This window comes from Dipodomys ordii, unplaced genomic scaffold (genome assembly GCF_000151885.1).
Source record: "Dipodomys ordii isolate 6190 unplaced genomic scaffold, Dord_2.0 Scaffold7, whole genome shotgun sequence".
NCBI lineage: Eukaryota > Metazoa > Chordata > Mammalia > Rodentia > Heteromyidae > Dipodomys > Dipodomys ordii.
In genome coordinates this window covers 6,414,553-6,431,099 of record NW_012267223.1, presented here as the reverse complement: position 1 = coordinate 6,431,099, position 16,547 = coordinate 6,414,553, and the positions used below count along the sequence as shown (strand labels likewise).

The following is a 16,547-nucleotide window of genomic DNA, read 5'->3' as shown; positions in this document are numbered from 1 at the left end:
TGATTGCAATAGAAATTCCTAGAAGTAAAATTATTGGGTCTAATAAGAAACATTTTTCAGAGCCCTAAAGTATGTGCTGCCAAGTTACTGTAAGTGTAAATATACTGTAAATGTAGCACTGGCCCTCAGCATGTAAGTGCCTTTTCTTCAAAGCAGATATTTTTCTTAGGTAAACTGAGGTATTCTGGGTATGCAGGTCACAGGTAAGATTTCATTTCTCCCCTCTGTTCCTCTTCCTTCCCCTCCCTTTCCTTCCCCTTCCTGCTCCCTCTTCCCTTCCCCTCTTTTGTTAACTGAGCCAAGTTGAGAACTATATTGGTGACTGATAACTAGTCTGAAGACTTAAATCCATCCAAGTACCCTCCAGAGTTTTGTGATAACTTCAAGACATGCAATCTATTATACATTGTCAAGGGAGTGTGATTCACTATAAAAAAGGGTATTCTTGTTAGCTATTCATGATGCACAGCTGATGCTTACATCCCAGACACCACTGGAGTCTGCTTTTTGAGACATTTTTATGGCCTGGGAGGAAGTGGGGAGCACTTAGGGAGCTTTTAAGAGTAAGACATCGTGTCATTGTTCAGACTCCAAAGGATGAGCATCACTGTTTTCTTTCTCAGTGATGGTCCCTACCATCATTGATGTTTTTTGAGTTTAACTCTGTACCAGGGTGTAGACCTTGGTGCTTTCTTTCTAGGATTAATTCTAAGGTCAATATAGGTGGCAAGTATTATTATTTTCTTCACTTTATTGATGACACAATTAAAACTTAGTGTTGAAATATTTTTCCTTACAGTTGGACAGCTGGGAATGAGTAGAGCTAGGAACTGAATTGTCTCTAGAGCTGGAGTTCAAAAAGCCAAACTCGGTGTTCTTGAAAAGTGGAGGAACATGGAACAGATTAAAGGCAGAAGAACCCTTAAAACCATTATAATTTCAGCTCATAGAGCACTGTATCTGCTGCGTGCAGACAACTTATATCCACAGAGGGAAGCTGAAGAAATGGAATGGTCGTATAGAAACCTTCAACCTTGACTACATCTTCTTCTAAGTAGTAGTGTCTTAGACTGCCTTTAAGATGTCATGGGAGAAAAATCAAAGTTGGTAAGTTGATGTTGGGTTTGTTTGAAAGATTGACTGAACTATGTGATTTTTTTTTGTTTCTTTTGTATGTTCTTCCCCCATAGTATAACCCCTGTTGTCACTGTATTTGATTCCGGTGCCCTGCATCTTGTATATACATTTTTCTAATTTGGGGAGGGGAAGAGAAATAACAAAATGCTGAAATAAGGGTACAGGTTGACCCATTGCAACAATGAGATGTACAAGACACTGTGTTGAAAATGAACTTCCTTGTTGGGGGGGGAGCAGAGGGAGGTGTTAAGGAGGTGGGAAGGGAAGGGAAAGGATGGTAGGGGAAAAACAAAGGAGGAGGTAGCAATGCTCCATAGGAAATGTACTCTTTACTCATGTAACTATAACCCCTCTGTGTAGTATTTTTATGATAAAAATATATTTTAAAAAAAGAAAGATTGACTGAAAAAGATAAGGGCCTATGAAATCAGAGCTGATTGGAATGAGGAAGGAATTTGGGAGTGGAGAACCATAAGAAGGAAAGTTCCCTGAGAAAGTACAAGGCTAGAAGCTGGAAGTCACATGATTTAATCAGGCAATTTGAAAGCAAGACACAGAGGGAACATCCCCCATTGCGAGGGTCTGTGTTAGTATTCAGGGTAGCCAGGAAGAGAAGCAGAGGCATATGTAATTAACCAACGGGGAAGGCAGATGGATGATGGGGTGGTGGGTGGCGTCACGCTACTCGTATGTTCTTTTAATAAGTAAAATTATAGCATAATTTCATCCACTCATTGAAAACAAGGTTATGCAATTAGGGTCCTGCTGCTGTTAAAAGCTTCTAGAGATTTTAGTGCACTGGGCAGACAGAATTATGATGTTTACTTAAAAAAAAAACCAAACTTGTTCTCTTTCCAGAGATTTAATTTTATTTAATGCTCAATTTTTGTGTTTACTGATTCTGCATTTTTATGTAGATTAAGATCCAATTTAGAGATGAATCTATGTGTAGTTTGGCTGTGGCAAGCACAGAAGAGGGATGCTGTGGGTACTGAGGAACTGCTTTTGGGCAGTTTTCTTGGAATTGTCTTGAGATTTTTATAAAAACCTCCAAATCATAATTTCTCTAAAATAGTAAATGAAGTACTAGGTGCTCCTTCAAATTGTTTCAAAATTTCCAATCTATAGTTTGGGGTTTGTTTTCTTTTTTTTGGGGGGGTGAGAAAAGACAGTGAACACAACATTTGCCATATTGACCGTTTTCTAGTATGCAGGTCAGTGGTGTTAATATATTTTTTTCACATTTTTGTGAAACAGACCTCCAGAAATTTCTCAGGTTGTAAAACTGAAACTCCATAGACTGCAAACAACTTCCCATTCCCTCCTCCTCTCATCCCAGGCAACCACAACTCTACTTTCTGTTTCTATCAATTTGACTTTAAATATTTCACATAAGTGAGGTCCTACAGTGGGTGTAACTGCCCTATTTCACTTTTCTTAGTGTCTTCCAAGCTTGTTACTGGCATAGGGTGACAGAATTTTTCTTTTTTTTAAATGCTGAATTGTATTCCATTATGAATATGCTGCACTTTATTTGTCTACTGATGGGCATTTGATTCCTTCTCCCTCTTGGCTGCTGTGAGGAGCATTGCTATGAACCAGGATGTGCGAATCTCTCTTTGAGGCCTTGTTTCAACTCTTCTGGATATATACTGCAAATAGGGGCTCTATTTGAGTTTTTGAGAAGCCTCTATATTGTTTTCCATTGTGGTAGTGCCATTTTGAAATCCCACCAATAGTGCACATGAGTCTCAGTATCTTTACACCCTTGCCAATGCTTTCACTTTCTGACAATAATCACCTTAATGGATATGAGGGCAACTTAAGTTTCTTACATACTGCATCAAACTTTGCCTTGTGGTTACAGACAACTATTAAAATATTATGATTTGAGATTTATCCAGTTTTGTTATTTTATTACCTACAAGGAGGATGATTAAAACATATATACATGACAGATAAAAGAGACTTAAACAATAGCATGCTTTACACTTTTAAAAAAAATTTACATGTTTTATTTGGAAATGTTTATACCAGAACAGTGAAATTAAACTTTAGAGACAATGGATATCATTAGCTTAGTTACCATCAGTTTATTATAAAAGGGAGATATGGAAATTATTTATATGATGAAAGATCTCAGAACTTCCATGGAATAGGCAGCTTCACAGGATGCCATTTTAATGATGTATTCACTCTACATACTTCCCAAGAATGTCACCATCCCTAAATAAGAAATAATCCTTGTCATCTAGAACTACTTTGGTGCCTCCATATTCTGGGAGAAGAACTTTATCACCCACTTTTCACACTTAACTGGCTGAATCTCTCCACCCTCTCCTTTAGAGCCCGATCCTACAGCCACTACTGTGGCTTGCAATACTTTTCCTTGAGACCTTTCTGGTAGCATAATGCCTCCTTTGGTTACAGTTTCAGCTGTACTCCTTTCGACCAACACTCGGTCAAACAGAGGAATGAACTTCCTAAATGCTTGTCCGGCCATGACTCTTTGCGGTCGCCACTCGGACTCTGCTCTCACGCCGACGCTGCAAGGAGAGACTGCTTTACACTTTTGTTGATGACATGTGCTGAGAAATATTACCCTACAGATACCTGAAATCATTACAACATGGTTTAATATTATATGCTTTAAAACTCAAGAAGCTCATTCTATCCTGTGAAAGATGCACTTCAATCAAGCCCACAAAGGAGACATTATTCTTCACCTTGAAATGGTGGGGGACATGCCAAGATGCCTGAATCAGATGGTTTGTTGCTTTGTATACAACATATAGAATACAACTATGGAGACTCAGCTTTGTAGTATATGGGAGTTAGAAATGGGCAAGTAGGAATGTAAAACTCATATTACATCATAGCTCAAATAAGGTGCTAGCACTATTTATTTATGAATTTACCCTGTGAACTAGAATTCACATCCTTGGCCAATCAAATGGAAAAATAAATCACTGGGAGTAGTATTTTACTTAGAAACCATTAAAGCAATTTAAGTGAAAATTTTTTTCCAGGTAGACAGACCCAGCTGACTACAAGAGGGCAAATGTAGATGTGGGAATACCTTTATGAATGAGCCCGGTAAGATTGAGGGAGGTGCATACAATACTGCCTTTCAGAGAACCCAGCAGCTGCCCTAAATCCATTTATGAGCAATTCAAGTAATAGAGCTTTGCAGCATAATGTTACTTTTCAATAATGGTGTTATTTAAAAGAAATCAGAGGTTTAAATGTAAGGCATGGAGAAATGGGGCATTATGAATTTGAATGTGTAAGGCTTGCTTTTTAGTGGGTCCAGCAGAGTCCCTTATTATTTTACTTTTTCATGATGCATTTCAGTTTTTCAAATAAGAAAGGAGTCATGGTCTAAGGAAGAGTTCTTTTCTTATGCTATATAGCTTAAAGGCTTGATGCAGTTTTCCTCCACCTCCCTTTACCTCATAATGCTGGGGTAACAGAAAAGTTCCATGTCTGCTGGTTGTTTGTTTTGTGTTTTAAGAAGTAGGGCTGCGGGCAAGCACCAGACCTGCTACTCACCCAGGTCCTCAGCCCAAGCTCCTCAGTCTCTGCCACCCCTGCATACAGGGTGTCTGGAAGGATATCACATTTTTCAGAGACTGCATTCTGTGCAGGACCTTATGCTAGAAGATACCCAAGAAATGTATGTTGGTAGACTTCACTTAGTCATATTGGGAAAGCATGGAATCTCTTTCTCTCAGTATCAGTTTTGTTTTGCTTTTGTCAGTTGTGGGACTTGAACTCAGGACCTGAGCTCTTTTGCTCAAGGCTCTACCACTTTGAGCCACAGTACCACTTCTGGTTTTGGTGGTTAATTTAGAAATCAGAGTCTCACAGACTTTCCTGCCCAGGCTGGCTTTGAACTGTGATCCCCAGATCTCAGCCTCCTGAGTAGCTAGGATTACTGGTATGAGCCACCAGTACCCAACTCAATGTCACTTTTTAAACACTCTTAGAAAGGCAACTCCGTCTTGACTCCTGCAGGGAAAACCAAACCAAGCCAAAATAAAGCAACAAACCCACCAACCAAAATCAAACCAGTTTCCCTTGATACATTATGCTGCCAACATGCCAGGAGAGTGGTTGTGTAATAGTCTTAGTTGGTCCTTCCCTAAGTAGCATTGCTGCTCATTTTTTCCCCCTAAAGTGTCATATAGACATAAGGACGTTGAAACAGGATTCAAACCAGCAGTATTAACTCTACTTGGGTTTACCCCCTCACTATCCACTCTACTTCTTGGATGCTTTCTGGATCATATCCAGCTGTGGCTTCATATGCAAAACATATACCTATATTTCATGTCACCGCTACACTTGTTTCTTTATGTTTATTAATAACAGGGAGAACCCTGCCCCCACCCTGCTATGTAACTGCATTTGAATTTCACAGGTAGAGAAGACATTTACAGATTTAGCTGGTGTTAAAAATCTAAATTTAGAAGTTCTTTGTAGGCAAAGCATTATTTCTCCATGGGTTTGTAATCCAATAATCCAATCCCTGTTCCTTTCCATGTAAAATGAATCCTTCCCAATAGGTACTAATGCCTGAATGGAGTAAGCTGCAAGCCCTTGGCAGATGGCTCTCTGTGCTCTTCATTAGTAATGAAAAAGTCAAGCATTTAGGTAGGAGAATGTGCTTTGCTGGACGCTGCCAGGTTTCCTGTGGCTGTGTTCCTAGTAGCCGGCTTCAGGGGCTTCCTGTGGGCGATTATTACAGTGGCTGTGAGGAAGAATGGAATACATTATTCTCACCTCTTCATAAAAAAGAAAAAAAGAATGTGGCTTCCTTCCCTCCTCTCCAGCCAGCTGTCAGATTTGAATGCCTGCTCCAGTTTGCTCTGTCATACATTGAGTTCTTGGGTTGAATGATGAGAGCTGGCATCAGCCCAACAGAGTGATTGCCGATTGCCAAACAACCCAAAACTTTTGCTGCAGATGTCTAAGAAAACAGGATAGCAGGGATTTGCCTCTGGGTGGATTTCTTGCTTATTTTACCTATAATTTTTCTATTGGAAAAGGAGAAAAGGAAACTTTGCATTAACAATGTGATTTCCTTATTGGTCTAGTCTCTTTTTTTAAATTTAATTTTTTTATTGTAAAGATACTATACAGAGGGTTACAGTTACATGAGTGAGGTAATGAATACACTTCCTCTTGAACATTGTTACCCCCTCCATTGTTTTCCCCCTACCAACCCCTCCCTCTCTCCCTTCCCCGAGGTTCTTTTTTTTTTGATTGTGATTAAGTGATTACATAATTTCTAAGTCACTAGTTCATTCTAACTTTCCTGGAACAAATTGTCTATCACAGTCTGTAATATATAACAGTGTTCACATGTTATATACCATATTTGTGATCAGCAGCGTGGGGATATTTAGTAGTGGTTCAACCAGATGAGCGGGAGTTCTTTGTTTCTTAAGTCCTGTTAGTTTTGTCGTATCACCTAACATTTTGGATTTATCATCCACTTATCAGGGAGACCATGTACCGTTTGTCTCTTCGTTCTTGGCTTACCTGGCTCAACACGATTCCTTCTAGCTCCATCCATTTCCCTGCAAATACCATTATTTTGTCATTTCTAATGGCTGCATAATATTCCATTGTGTATAGATACCACAATTTTTGGATCCATTCATCTGTGGTGGGGCATCTAGGTTGTTTCCATATCCTAGCTATTGTGAACAGTGCTGCAATAAACATGGAGGTGCACGTGTCCTTGTATATTAGTTCCTGTTGTTCAGGGTAGATGCCTAGAAGTGGTATGACTGGGTCATAAGGGAGGTCAATCTTTAGCTTTCTAAGGACCCTCCAGACTGCTTTCCAAAGTGGTTGTATAAGTGTACATTCCCACCAGCAATGTAATAGGGTTCCTCTTTCTCCATATCCCCTCCAGCATTTGTCGTTGGCTGATTTGTGGATGTGGGACATTCTGACTGGGGTAAGGTGGTATCTCAGGGTTGTCTTTATTTGCATTTCCTTCACCACCAGGGATGATGAACATTTCCTCATGTGTTTCTTTGCCATTTTTATTTCTTCATTTGAGAAGTCCCTCTTTAGTTCCCTTGCCCATTTAGTAATTGGTTTGTTAGGTTTGGGAGGGATTAGTTTCTTGAGTTCCCTGTATATACAGGATGTTAACCCCTTGTCTGATATATTGCTGGTAAATATTTTTTCCCATCTTTTTTTAAATTTAATTTAATTTTATTTGTGAACATACTGTACAGAGGGGTTACAATTACATGGGCAGGATAATGCGTACATTTCTTACCAAGCATTGCAGCCTCCTCTTTTGTTTACCCTTCACATGGTCTAGTCTCTTTACTAAGATGACTTGTTCTAAAAGAAGTTTCACTAGAAGAGGTGTGTGTGTGTGTGTGTGTGTGTGTAAATGTCTTATTGTACAGATGCCGATGACCTATGTCCCATTCACCAGAGGGTATGGTTGAAATCTAAAACTGCTTCCCAAGTAGCTAATGACCAGTTCTGTAATGCCTGGAAAATGTGTACAAGCCCATGGCAGGGCAGAAAATGTTACCCAGGAAACTTCACAGTGTTCTAGGACTTTCCTGGGTTTCTCAGAGAAAAGATGTGTCTCAAGGTGTGATCTGTTGAGCTGTAGTTAATTGGCACATGGAGCATAAAATTTAAGACCATGTATCCAGTTCCTTGGGCTTATTACTAAACGGTTCCTTGACAGCAAAGGAGCCAAAGCAAGGGGCCATCCCCTTTCTTTTTCACTTATTTGCCTTCCTTTACTGGATGGGAGAGGGCTGTGAGGATGCAGCATTTTGTCATGCATGGAAAAGGAAGAACTCCTGTCTATTTCCAGTGGACTGTGACTCCTTGGCCACTTCTTCATCTGTGGAGGACACTTCATTTCCAGGAAATCACACTGAACATGATTTCATTTGTAAAAGTCTTTCCAAGTGACTTATAGTCAGTCATTGATGCTTTGAAAGCAATGTTTTTAATAATAGTATAGATTCAGTGAAACTAATTTTGTACTTGACCAGTCAGTGAATATCTTGTTGGAGTATGAATTAAATTTATGAGTTGTAACCTTCAATTGGGTTTTTATTCATTTTTAATCTATCCATGGATTCTTTATTTATTTATCCATGGATTCTTATTATAGGCATATTCTAGGAATTGTGTTAGACTAAAGCGGTATAGTTTGCATATTCATATTTGACGTTTGTACAATTCTGCTGCTCTGAACCATGTTTTTCATTTCTTGGAGGGAAAAAAGGTAGCTTCCTTTTTCCCTATGGTTAAATTGGCCTATCAGTAAAACTGCGAAACATTTTTTTTAATGTTATGGTGCATTAACAGAATTTTACAGTTTCTTAACTTGGCAAGAGTTACGATATTCATAGCCAAACACACTAAGCACTGTTTAAAGTGTGTCTTTAATGTAAATATCAGTTTTTACATGAGTTTCTTAGGCAGTGTTTCTTTAAAAGCTGAAGTTTGTCTTTGTGAGATGGTTTGGATGAGGGTTTGAACATTTGTGTAATTCGTTGCTGGAAGAACCCATGCCTCCTAGGTTACACTCAACTGCATGCTATAAAAATTAGTATTGACACTAATTCACTTTCTGTCTCTCTTTGGGGTAGATGGATGATATACAACATATAAAAGAGTTACTGGAAAATATTCTGTAATCAAAATAGACGGTCAGAGGTAACTGTACGTTGGTGGTATGATATTTACAGATAAATTGAAATTATGTAAAAGAAAAATATTTGGAAGGAAAAGAATTTCAATCTGATTATTCAGTGTGTAAAAAGACCTTCTAGCTGTGAGATTGTGTTGACTATATTTTATTGATTGTTAGTTAATTAGTACCTTTGTGATGGTATAATTTATTCAAACCACTGCATTTTAGGGCATTATTTTAGTCTGAAAATTGTCAAACATTTTTAGTATTATAACCCGAACTTTGAAACCTAGTTTGTAGAAATGAAGGAATGCTTCAACACTGGGTATTTAAACTTTAAGTGATCTTCCCAAGTGGGAAGGCCTGACCCATCATGTATAACCTAATTTTTCATTTTTACATTTATCAACTTTATAAAATTTGATATTAGTTTTATCCTATCCATCTTTAGTGAGATGATTCATTTCATTTTATTTAACAATTAGGGGCGAGAAAGAGAATATCAAGTACAAACCTTCAGTTTCTGGTAGCTTTATGACTTACTACTTGGAAATAATGACTAGAGGGAGTTTTACAAGCCTCTTGTAGTTTGCTCAGGAAATATGGGACATGCAGGGATGGGTCTGGAGGGGTCTGGTAAGGAGATGAGAAATGGTGAGGAGAATAAAATACTTAAGGGTATACTTCCCTTCCTCCTCAAAGGAAAGGGAAAGTCTTGGCTGTTTGTACTAAGTGTTGGGGGTACCATGTGAATCTTGTGTCTTCTGTATTGTACATAACGTAGGGAATATCCTCTTTGTCTTGGGATCTTAGGTGTAGGGTCTGTTCCGTTGATGAATTATAATTGATGTAAAGATTATTCATTTTTCTAGGAGAGTGGCACTTAGGACAGTGTCAGCATTTGTATATCCAGTAGCTCTGTACACTGTGTTCTCTCACATGTACTGGGGATATTAGAAGGGATTGGCAGCTTAAAAATCAATATTTGAGAATAGGGTTGCATTTAGATGTCTTTTAGTCTATTTAAAATAGATAAAATTAGAAGCCCCCAAGACTCTGTTGACAAATTCTACTGATCTACCATTCTACCATCATTGACTTTGTTCCTTCCCTCCCTTTCTTCCTCTTCCATTCCTTCTCTCCTGGTGCTACCTGGTACTTATTGTACTTGGTGCCAGGTACAGTATTAGGCTGGAGTGAATGTGAGTACTGGTAAGAACTTCCATAATTCCTTTCACAAACTTTAGAAAAGTATCATAAGGAATTCTACCTTTGGTTGTTTCTAGTTATCTGTTGTGCTGCTAGTGAACAAACCTAGCTTTCTAGGCAAGCATTCTACCATTGAGTTTTCCTTTTTAAATGACATTCATATCATTCATATATATAGATACTGTACAGAGGGGTTATAGTTACATGACTAACTATACACGAGCTCATGTAATGAGTTACATGAGCATTGTTACCCCTTCCTTTGTTTTTCTCCTACCATCCCTTCCTTCCCCACCTCCCCAGCTCCTTCCTCCCCACCGCAAGTTGTAAAGTTCATTTTCAACATAGTATCTTGTGCATCTCATCATTACAATGGGCCAACCTATATCCTTATTTCAGTATTTTGTTATTTCCCTTCCCCTCCCCAAATTAGAAAAATATATATTCAAGATGCATTCCACCTCACCCCAGTTAGAATGGCTATAATCAAGAAATCTAATAACAACAGATGCTGGAGGGGATATGGCCAAAAGGGAACCCTACTGCATTGTTGGTATGAGTGTAAACTTGTTCAATCACTTTGGAAAGCAGTATGGAGGTTCCTCAAAAGACTCCATACACATAGAGTTCCCCTATGACCCAGCAATCCCACTTTTGGGTACTTACCCAAATGATCACAAACAAGGCCATACTAAAACTACCAGCACATCTATGTTTATTGCAGAATTATTCACCATAGCTAAGATATGTAACCAGGGGCGGGAGGAGAAGGGTTGGGATTGGGGGGGAGGGGGGAGGCTGGGAAGGGATGTGAAGGGTAAACCAAAGGAGGAGGCTGCAATGCTTGGTAAGAAATGTACGCATTATCCTGCCCATGTAATTGTAACCCCTCTGTACAGTATGTTCACAAAAAAAAAAGATATATAACCAACCCAGATGCCCCTCAATAGATGAATGGATCAAGAAAACACACACACACACACACACACTGAAATTCTGTGCCTCCATCAGAAAGAATGACTGTATTCCATTTGTTAGGAAATGGAAAGATTTGGAAAAAATTATATTAAGTGAAGTAAGTCAGACCCAAAGAAACATAGGTCCCATGGTTTCCCATATTTACAATAAGACATTCTTTTTGTATTGTTGAAGATCATTTCTGTCTCCATCATTTGTCAGGAATGCTTTGTTGTTGTATGAGGAATATCCGTATATCATATATACCATGAGCACAAAAGTATCTATATGTAATTTAATAATTCATTGGAGTGAACTCATGATGGAAACCCGGTTGTGACTAGTCTGAGTTGCTTATCAAAGAAAACTGTACTAAACTGTTAATTTATCTGGTATGGGGGATAGTTTATAGTCGCTAAAACTGCTAAATAAATATGCAAGCACAAAAAAGTGCACCTTAGCCTTTGAAAGTGGTAAAATGTTGCTTATGGTTTTTTTTTTAAAAAAACAGCTGTATAAGTGTGGTTCCAGTTCACAGACATTGTTAAGTAGGTGAACTCTTGAACTTCACGGCAAATGACTTCCTTAGATGAGTGCTTTTGACTGCAGGTTTGCTTGTCCTCTGGCTTAGGAATATTTCCATCTTTCACTGAGCCAAACTTTGCATAGAGTTAGTGTTGTCTGTGTTTATCATTTTAGAACACTTTAATCTTTAAAAGCCTGAGCACTTTTTGTTTGGTTATAGCCCCTCTAAATATTTTATGATTATCCTTTGTAAAACAGTGAGCACCCACTGTGAAATTATTTTAGTTCTTTTGTTCTCTAAAACTTTGTGGTTCTCAAAGTGTGGTCTGAAAACCGTGGAGGTCTATGTTCACAATAATACCAATGTGGATTTTTTTTTCTATTTTCATGGTGTTGACATTTACTCCATTAATGTAATGGGCATAGCTGCTGGTGCCTTGGTGAACATTAAGGCAATGATAGCTCCTGGCTACTATGACAGCTACTGGCAATGTTGTAATCTTCACCTCTCCAACAACTTATAGCAGTAAAGGCAAAGCCAGGATGGCCCATATGATTTTTATTAAAACTTGACTCTTGAATTGCATGATTTTTTATTTTTATTTTTTTTTTGTCAGTTGTAGCGCTTGAACTCTGGGCCTGGGTGCTGTCACTCAGCACTTCAGCTCAAGGTGAACACTCTGCCACTTGAGCCACAGGTCTACTTCCGGTTTTCTAGTGGTTAATTGGAGACAAGAGTCTCATGGACTTTGCTGCCAGGCTGGCTTTGAACTGCGATCCTCAGATCTTAACCTCCTGAGTAGCTAGGATTATAGGTGTGAGCCATCAGCACCTGGTGGTTTTTGATATTTAAAAAAAATTATTGTAAAGGTGATGTACAGAGGGGTTACAGTTACATGAGTCAGATAATAAGTACATTTCCTTTTGAACAGTGTAACCCTCTCCCTCATTCTCTCCCAGATTTTCCCTTCCCGAGTTCCCCTCCCCGCAAAGTTGTATAATTTATTTTCTACATAATGTCTAGTGGATTTCACTTCTGAATTACTTCACTCTTTGTCCCACTGTTTCTATGCTTTCCCTTCCCCTCTCCAGATCAGATAAATTTATATAGAAGTCGAAGGGTACAGAAATCAAAAGCAGCAACAGAAGGGAATATACCAAAGGGGGAACAAACATATGTATCATTTTTTTTAATTTTTATTTTTTTATTGTGAAAATACTGTACAGAGGGGTTACAATTACATGGGCAAGATAGTGAGTACATTTCTTATCGAGCATTGTAGCCTCCTCCTTTGTTTACCTTTCCCATCCCTTCCCATCCTCCCTCCCCTCACCCAATTCCCCCCCCCAAGTTGTAAAGTTCGTTTTCGACATGACAATTTGTACTTCTCATTGTTGCAACAGGTCCACCTGTATCCTTATTTAAATGACTTGTTTTTCCCCTTCCTCTCCACAAATCATACCGACATCAAATACAGTGAAAGCAGGGGTTATACTGTGGGGGAGGGACATACAAAGCAACAAAGAAATAATCTTATAATTGTGTTAGAAACAAATGCATGAAAGAAAAATAAACATTTAAATACATATCTTAGCGTTCATTTTCCTAACATCACCTTATCTGACCTTTTCTGCTTGACTCATACATATACTAGATATTGCAAATAAGGGAAATCATGGGACCTATGTTTCTTTGGGCTTGGCTTACTTCACTTAATATAATTTTTTCCAAGTCTTTCCATTTCCTAACAAATGGGGCAATGTCATCTTTCTGATGGAGGCATAGAATTCCATTGTGTATATACCACATTTTTTTGATCCATTCATCTACTGAGGGGCATGTGGGTTGGTTCCAGATCTTAGCTATGGTAAATAATGCTGCAATAAACATAGTTGTGCTGGTAGCTTTAGTGTGGTCTTGTTTGTAAACATTTGGGTAAATGCCCAAAAGTGGGACTGCTGAGTCATAGGGGAGCTGTATGTGGAGTCTTTTGAAGAACCTCCATACTACTTTCCAAAGTGGTTGAACAAGTTTACACTCCCAGCAACAATGAAGTAAGGTTCCCTTCTGTCCACATCCCCTCCAGCATCTGTTGTTATTGGAGTTCTTGATTTTTGCCATTCTAACTGGGGTGAGGTGGTATCTCAATGTTGTTTTGATTTGCATTTCTTTTATGGCTAGGGATGTAGAGCATTTCTTCATGTGTCTATTGGCCATTCTTCTTTCTTCTTCAGAGAAGTTTCTCTTTACATCATTAGCCCACTTATTTATTGGGCAGTTGTAGGATTTGTTGTTGGGGGATTTAATTTTTTGAGTTCCAAGTATATTTTAGATATGAGACCCTTGTCTGTTGTATGGCTAGTGAAGATCTCCCAATCAGTGGGCTTTCTATTGATCTTGCTAGCTGTGTCCTTTGCCATGCAGAAGCTCTGCAACTTCATGCAATCCCATTTGTCCAACCTTTCTTTGATTTGTTGTATATGTATCATTTTATAAGGTCTTATATGCATAGCTATTGAGTCCTTGCAATCCTCTCAAGAATATTCTCCTTTGTTCTCACTGTGTGAATGTTTAGATTGCTGTTTTAACAAACTAGTACCTGTGTGTGAAGCAGGTACCTCTCTGCCTTCCATCGTTTTCTGGAGCACCACTCTGCTCAGGATGACTAGTAGATCAGGTTCTGCAGGCCTGGGCATTAGTCTGAGCTTAGCTAATCATTTCAAGGAAAATAACGGGTAGTCTTTGGCTGGAGCTCAAAGTCTGAACATCACTGTTATAGGAAAGTGGGAGAGGTCTCCAGGAGAAGGCAGGAGACCAGACCCATTTACCCTATATTCCTACGGGTGGGAATTCTATCTACTTGGTGAATTTCCCAAGAACCTCTTACTTAGCAGCAAGGTTGATGTGCTCTGAAACTGGCTTAATTATTTCCTTCTTCTTCTTATCTGCAAAACAGAAGGCCAGAAAAAGTCTTTACTGTGTTCACTGTCAATTCAGAATGCTTCACTTCTCGTCACCAAAACATGTAGGGATTTATCACATCAGCCATCACCAATTCTCTAGGAAGAACTAGAGATTCTAACCAATGATTAGGGACAGGAAGAAGCAGGATTTTTCCTGTTCTTCAGCACCATGTGTGTGTGTGCTTCCCATGCCCTGCTGCAGTCTTGCAACAGACACCTGCTAGGTGGGCACCTTCTGATTCTATTTAGTTCTGACACTGTCTACAAGGAGGTAGTGTTATATTTGGGCTCAGTCCCACACGACCATCCTATTTCAGCTTTCAGTCTTGTGCCCCTGTACTTCTCACCTGCTACCTGTAACTTGGGGTTCCAGCAACCCTTACCTGGGAATTTGCTGAAGCAGTTCACAGACCTCAAGGATATTGTTAGGACTGTTGGGTTGTTCTAAAGCCTATGGTAAGAAATAGATCAGTGGCCAGGTAGAAGAGAGGCACTAGGCAAGATGGAACTCTTGTGCCTTCTCTGGGTATACACCTCCCCTTCAATGTGTTCAAAACAAAGAAGGTCTCTCACCCTGTCCTTTGGGGTTGTATGGAGGCCTCATTACGAAGACTCAATTGATTATATCATTGGCCATAAGTGAAGGGCTCTGCATTCACCTCCTCTCTGTTCTTGGAGGTCAGAGGGTGGGGCTGGAACTTCCAATCTCTAATCAGATGGTGGTTCTTAAGCAACCAGTTTCCATCCTGAGGCATGTCCTGAAGCCCTCGGAGAGTCACGTCAGTAGAACAGAAGATACTCTTCTCAACCATGTGATTCAGATTTCAGACCTCTGTGACAGGAACTGGGGTTAGAGGCCAAATATCAGAAGAGAAGATTCTTATAACTTCCTTGTCTATAGGGATGTTAGGTGCTCTATGTTAAGAAATATAGGCAGACATCAAATATATATTTCTCTGTATGTCTGTGTGTCTCTCTGTGTCTGTATACCATTATCAGGGCTTGAACTCAAGGCCTATGCTATTCATTAAGCTGGTATTCTACCACTTGAGCCAGCTTTATGATGGTTAATTAGAGATAAGAGTCTCAGGGACTTTTATGCCCAGGCTGACTTTGAACTGTAACCCATAGATTTCAGCCCCATGAATTACTAGGATTATAGATGTGAGTTTGTTCCAGTATCACAACTTCTTCACAGGTGCCTGATCAGGATGTTTGTGCTTATGTCATATAACCAGCTAGGAGTGGGTTCTTGTCTTTCTGAATTTTTGCCACTTTAGTTTTTGCTTATGTGTGTGCGACTGCATGATTCAAGCAGTTGTGAAAGCTCAAGGTGGCAGGAACTGTAGTAAAGGAAACAGAAAATGTTCAGGGGATGGAGAGGTTGATTCATTCATCATGGTCTCCTGACACAAGACTGATCATACAGCCACCAGAAAATATGTTTTCAAAGATTAGTTTGTGACATAGTAATATATGAAAAATGAAGGATACAAGTGTCTGTACTACACTACAGTGGGAATATATTTAAATATACCCAGCACACAAAGACATATCAAGAGGGTAATATGTATTTCTAAATGCTGGCACAATTAATGGGTAGTTTAAAAAATTATTATTATATTCTCCCACATTTTCCAGATTCTCTAAAATAAGGTTTTCTCACTTTTTTAATACATTTTTATTGTAAAAATACTGTACAGAAGGGTTACAGTTACATGAGCAAGGTAATGAGTACATTTCCTACCAAGCATTTTTGCCTCCTCCATTGTTTTTCTCCTACCATCCCGTTCCTCCCACCTCTACAACTACACTCCCTCCCCCCACCTAAATTGTAAAGTCCATTTTTCAACATAGTGTCTTGTACATCTCATTGTTACAATGGGTCAACCTGTTTTATAATCAGTATCTCAAACTTTTTAAATGTTTGACCAGGTATGATAGCCTGCATCCTGAGATGAGGAGGATCATAGCTTGAGGCCAGCTGGGCAAAAAGTTTGTGAGATCCCATCTCAACTAATACAAAGCTGTGCATAGTGGCTCATCCCTGTCATCCAGCTAT

The 16,547-nt window shown here is 39.1% G+C and overlaps 1 protein-coding gene and 1 pseudogene across 1 annotated transcript in view; one reads left to right on the top strand and one right to left on the bottom strand.

Moving 5' to 3' along the window:
• Prkca (protein kinase C, alpha) overlaps positions 1–16,547 on the top strand; it is a 388,590-nt gene that overhangs the window by 83,876 nt on the left and 288,167 nt on the right. The window lies entirely within an intron of this gene.
• On the bottom strand, positions 3,147–3,691 carry LOC106003157 (annotated as a pseudogene).